The sequence below is a fragment of the Haplochromis burtoni genome, unplaced genomic scaffold (assembly GCF_018398535.1).
Source record: "Haplochromis burtoni strain Fernald_Lab_line unplaced genomic scaffold, NCSU_Asbu1 Contig_2004, whole genome shotgun sequence".
NCBI lineage: Eukaryota > Metazoa > Chordata > Actinopteri > Cichliformes > Cichlidae > Haplochromis > Haplochromis burtoni.
The window spans coordinates 7,061-12,759 of record NW_024584365.1 but is presented as its reverse complement, the minus strand read 5'-3'; the positions used below and the strand labels follow the sequence as shown (position 1 = coordinate 12,759).

General features: G+C 39.3%; 1 long non-coding RNA gene across 1 annotated transcript in view; it reads right to left on the bottom strand.

The window, feature by feature from the left end:
• LOC121813599 overlaps positions 1–5,641 on the bottom strand; it is an 8,092-nt gene extending 2,451 nt beyond the window's left edge. The window contains exons 1-2 of the long non-coding RNA XR_006053781.1: positions 5,114–5,641; positions 3,626–3,691 (exon numbers count right to left, since the gene is read on the bottom strand). This is a non-coding gene — a long non-coding RNA (uncharacterized LOC121813599). The remainder of the gene's footprint in view (positions 1–3,625; positions 3,692–5,113) is intronic.
• Between the last annotated feature and the right edge of the window lie 58 nt (positions 5,642–5,699).

Below are 5,699 nucleotides of genomic sequence, written 5' to 3'. Positions count from 1 at the left end.
GTTTCATATGCAAAAAAAATTTTTGCGCTAGCTTACGTGGTTGCAGTGCTACTGGGATTTAAAAATAGTTACGCATAACAGAGCGTGTCCGCTCCGATCGGCTCTAAAGGGTTAATGTATTTATTTTAATTTCAATTCAGGTTAGATTTTTTTTGTGTGCAGATATTGTGCCAGCAGTGCGCGATTGTACATGCGTGCAGCTTAGAGGGAACATTGGTTATAGCGCGTTTTCATGTGGTTAATAAGGCATGTGGCGCCATAGTGTAGTAATTTTATTCAGCCACACGATGGCACATTTAATGATGGTTAGACTGAATTTCTCTGCTTGTAGTATGACATTACCACTGTGTTTAATCTGAGTTCTCTGTATGTTACTGTTGAACCCAGTAATGTAATATTTATTGCTTTATATATTATGTCATGGACATTATATGGATAGTTGGATGTGTAACTGTATCTTACTTTATATTTTGAGTTTATATTAGTTTAACCAGTGTTGCTGTAATATATTTGGTCAAACGGCAACTTATTATTTACTACAGACTATTGGCAACATTGAGCATTGAAGTGACGATAAACCAGCTGACTGTGACAGTTCAGCAAAGTGGAAACCTCTTGTCCTCCTTCCTGTGTTCTGACTGACACACCATCTTGTTAGCTGTTGAACCTACACCACCCCTCACCTATTACTCCTCAATAAACACAGAGGAGAACAACCATTCACATCTATGAGCAATTCAGAGTAATCTGTAAACCTAAACTCCTTAACTGCAAGTCTTTGGACTCTGGTAGGAAGCCAGATTATCTGGACAGAACCCGTGCAGACACGGGGAGAACATGCAAATCCCAGCCAGATGGTGAATTTGAACACAAGACTTTCTTGCTTCTTGGAAATGGTGCTAACCACCATGCCACTGTGCCATGTTTCACGGTTTTAGATAACTGACAGCCTGGAATGGTCATTAAACAGCACTGGTTAAACAGTCTCGGCAGTCTCTGCACTTTGCATTTTGGATGAGGAGAGCACAGTTTTCTCCTCCATCATCTCCACTTCCTACTGAGGCAGCATCAAAAGTGTGCTGAGCAGCTGTGTCTCCATCTGGTTTGACAGCTTCAAGGCCTCAGAGACGAAATCACTGCAGAGAAGATCATCAGGACTTCTCCTCCATCCATCCAGGAAGTCGAGCACAGATGCTGTCTCAGCAGAGTCCATAACATCATCAGAGAAAGTTGCTACATTTCTGCAAGTCAGTACTTTCTTTGAATGTCAACATGAATTATAATTTTGTTCAATGTATAGAAAAAGTTCCTGTTTCAGACATTTGTTAACAAATAAATACTCCACATTTAGACTTTTATGCATAGAAAGCTGGGAACAACATCAGATCCAATTACAAAGATACTAGCAAAATGAGTACTGACAGCTAAAAAATCCCCAAAAACATAGGGTCCCCTTCTGGCTCTGTAGGGAAAAAACACCTAATAGATGTAAAGCTGTCATCAATAGTAAAATACAAGTGAGGTGTTTCCACTCTCCAGCCTCAGGGACCTGTATTGCTGCTCTCCCATTGCAGCATTGTGCAAGGATGACAAAACAGAACATTTTGAACTTTGAACAAGTGACACGAACTTGAGATTTTTCTTTTTGTTTCTAGCACCTCAAACAATAACAATCAATTTTCTGTACTTACTAAAAGCAGTATAGCGTCCTGAGGGTTTAGCGGTTTACATGCCAGGTGCAGAGCTGAGTGCTGTGAAAATGTGTGTGGAGTTTTTTGACTTGCACCCCTGTTTAGGAAAAAAGATCCTCTGCCCGCAGCAGTTGGTTTAGCAGAGCCTCTGAGCTTTCCAGGGCAGATTTTGATCTTGCTGACTCTTGGCAGATCCTATGCACTCTACACAGTGCCTAACTGAAACAGCACTTGGGGGGGCCAAGTGACAGAGCGGCCGCTGTGGGAGCATGCTTTCCAGGCTGACCACCTTGAGCCGTACAGGAGGCAGCTGCTCCACGATGCAGTGATAGACCCGTGCACTGTCTTCCAAACAAGCTTCCTCTCTTTATAAAAAGTATAAAAAGTAGATAAACAAATAATGAACAGATTTATTTCCGATCTCCTGCTGAGGCGAATCCCACTGGATGATAGAATCCACATAATGGAATCTATCATCATTATCCAAGCCGAGCAGAAAAGCACAGACTTTAAATGAAATATTTTGTTTTTGTCCCAGGGGTAATAAAGTAAACGGCTCGAATGACTACAGTCTTTTTAAGCCAAGGTCAAAGCTAATGATTGGGTATCTAAAGAACATTAACTGACCTCTACTCACACTGCTATGCAGCAAAACTGAGCTTTAGGATCTTGGCATCTGTTACTGGTGGCTAATGATAACTGGAGAGCTGTTTAAAACCTATTTAAACACTAATTATCCTGGCTTGTTTTTTGTTGTGTGTTTGTTTTAGTCAAACAAGGAAATTATTAACAGACCTGCTCCTCTGCAGCAGCATGCACTGTATCATGACTCAGTTCTCAGTCATGTTCTCAAAGTGACCCAATCTGTTTTTCTTTTGCAGGTTTTGCACAACCCGAAAGCTTTAAAAAGGAGACCTTCATTATAAGAAAACAGTCATGCTTTGAGAAAAAAAAAAGAAGAAAAGAAAAAAAAAAAAAAAAGAAATGAACATGTCAATATTCTCACTCTTGTCTTTGTCTCTTCGCACACAGTTAATCACATCAAACGTAACAATAAAGAGAAGCTTTAAATCTCACTTCACTCAGTGCTGTTTGATCAGCTGTGTGATAGCATCAGTACTTAATAAGGAACAAACTCAAACAACATTAAATGCTGCCAGTTAAAAAAATAAACATTATTCTAAATGTTTCTTCAGCTTTTCTGTTTTTGTCTCTTGCTGGAGCTGATCGATGATTTCAGCATTAATGTGAAATATTACATGAAGAAACATGTTTAAGACACAATAATGAAATCACAACCAGAGTCACATTAAAGCTGTATTATGTAAATATTTGCTGTTTGATGAAAATAAATAATGTAGAAGTATCTGTAAATAAATGAGGGAAATATGGTAAATGGACTGGTTCTTATATAGTGCTTTTCTACTCTTCTGAGCACTCAAAGCGCTTTACACAACTTGTGCATTCACCCATTCGCACAAGCACATTTTTCCTAGGTGCTTTCTAACTGACATTCACATACATTCATACTCCGATGAATGCATCGGAGAGCAATTTCAGGTTAGTATCTTGCCCAAGAATATTTGGCATGCAGACTAGGGGAAGCCAGGAATTGAACCACCAACCTTCCGATCAGTAGATGACCTGCTCTCCCACCTGAGCTACAGCCACCCAAATATCTCAGTTTGAAAGTAGCGCCTTCCAAAATAAAAGTATCTTTTACTTAAAAAATAAATGCACAAAATCGAACATTTATCAAATCTGATTTTACACAATAAAGAAAATATTAAACATTCACAGTTTATTTACTATTTTATTAAACAGAGCTGTACTTCAGTGTCATTAACATGTTTTTCGTGCGTTTGTTTGAATAGTTTAACTTGTTGGAATCAGTTTTACTTTTTAATGTAAAAAGATTTTTTTAAAAAGCAAACCTGAGTTTTGAGTTTTGCTTCTTGTTCCGCGTTCCTTTTCTTCTCATCCTGGAGCTTGTTTTCCAGCTGCAGACAGGAGGGAGAAACATCACAGCTTTTAATAGACACCCATGACAAATATATAACAAATGACCCTTTAAAGTTCTTTTCGAAGCTCTTCCTTCTCTGTTGTTCCTCCTGAAGTTTTTCAAAGTTAGTGAGTTAATGAAGACAACATAACAGCAGTACTTTACAGTACAGCCTGGAAATAACCAGGTGTGATGAAAAAAAATAATAAGTGAAAGAGAGAAAGTGACAATAAAGTGAATAGCAAATATCATATAAGCCAGGGTTGGGTCTAACACATGGCTGTAATCACATTACATTCTGCTGTAGTAAAGTGATGTCACACATTAGTTTAATACATTTAGTAATTACATTATAATTACAGTTATGTCATTAAATATGTTACAGATGTTCCTTCTTTTAGTTCCTGATCTTCAACAGGAACTAAAGTAATGATGAGGCTTCTGAGCTTTGTAGTACTGCAGCCTTCACTTGTACCTGTACCTGTTTCTACAACAGGATCAGCGAGATCATCTCTATGAAGTCTGTCTGTGCTGGTTTCCAACTTTGCTTTGTGTTGCCAGATTCTGTTTTACTTATACACCAAATTGCCTGTGTGTCATTTAGCGGTTGGAAGTAACAAAGTACAAATACTTGTTTACTTTGTTATAGTATTTGAGTAGAATTTTCAGGTATCTGTACTTTACTCAAGTATTTATTTTTCTGACAAGTTTTTACTTCTACTCGTTACATTTCTAAACAAATGTCTGTACTTTCTCCTCCTTACATTTTCAGAAAAGGCTCATTACTTTTGTTTTAACACATTTGAGGAGAGTTATTTGTTATTTCACGTCACTCAACAGTAACAAATGAAACTCAACCCTGTTCCTGTATTTATCATGAGGAGATGCAGCATAAGAGATGAAAGAGGCAAAGTCAGGGGCTAAAGAGGGCCAGTGTGGTTTGTTGTGTGATTTTTGGCACAGGACTGGAAACACTGCAGATGTTCACATTACGGTCGTGGTGTGTCGGCATCTACTTAACATTATAAAAGAGAAACAATCATGAAGGGAGTCTTTTATTTTTTCATTTTTCCTCACCTGAGCCTGACAGATCTAGAGGAGAACAGTTAGCTATGAATGCTATTGGTTAGTTGATCATCCCTCTGAAACTGGTAAGCAAACTGATCCCCAGGGATTTACATCCCCAGGACTTCCTCACTCAGTGAGAGTGGGAAACAGCATCTGCAGCTTCATTTCTGTCTCCATCGGCTCCCTGCAGGGCTGTGAGCTGAGCCCACTGCTGTTGATGCTGCTGACAAATGACTGCCTTTAATAACATCATCAAGTTTCCAGATCACGCATCAGAGACGTGTCTTATTATGGACAACATAGATCTGTCCTGTAGAGAGGAGATGAAGCGACTGGTGGACTTGTCACTCACCACTGACAACACTGTGCAGGTAGTCAGCAATATCAAGTTTCAGGAATTACAGAAAAATGATGGTTTGGACTGGTCAACACATCAGCACTGGTTAAACAGGCTCAGCAGCATCTGCACTTCCTGCACTGGATAAAGAAATTAGAATTACTGATGGAAGCGCTGAACATCAGCATTGAAGGCAGCACTGATCTACCCCCAAGTACTGCTATTATTGCTTCTATGATGTTGTAAAAAACAATACACTGCTTCTTGCATCCCTGCTGCTCCAGATACTTACTGTGTAAAGTGAAAATTGACCCCACAGTGAAGAGTTCATCAGAAGCTGTGACGCCTCCCATTTGCTGTGGGGGCTTCAGTTTCAGCAGAACTGGATCGTTTACTCAAAGCTGGTGTCATCGAACAAATTTATGCCTGACCATGGGTATCACTGATCATGGTGACAGGACAGAAAACTGGTGGAATCAGGATGTGTGCAGACCTCCATGAACCAAACAAAGCTGCTATTGCTGATTGCTCTCCTTTATCAAATACATACAGCGGGGAAAATAAGTATTTGACACATCAGCATTTTCATCAGTAAGGGGAT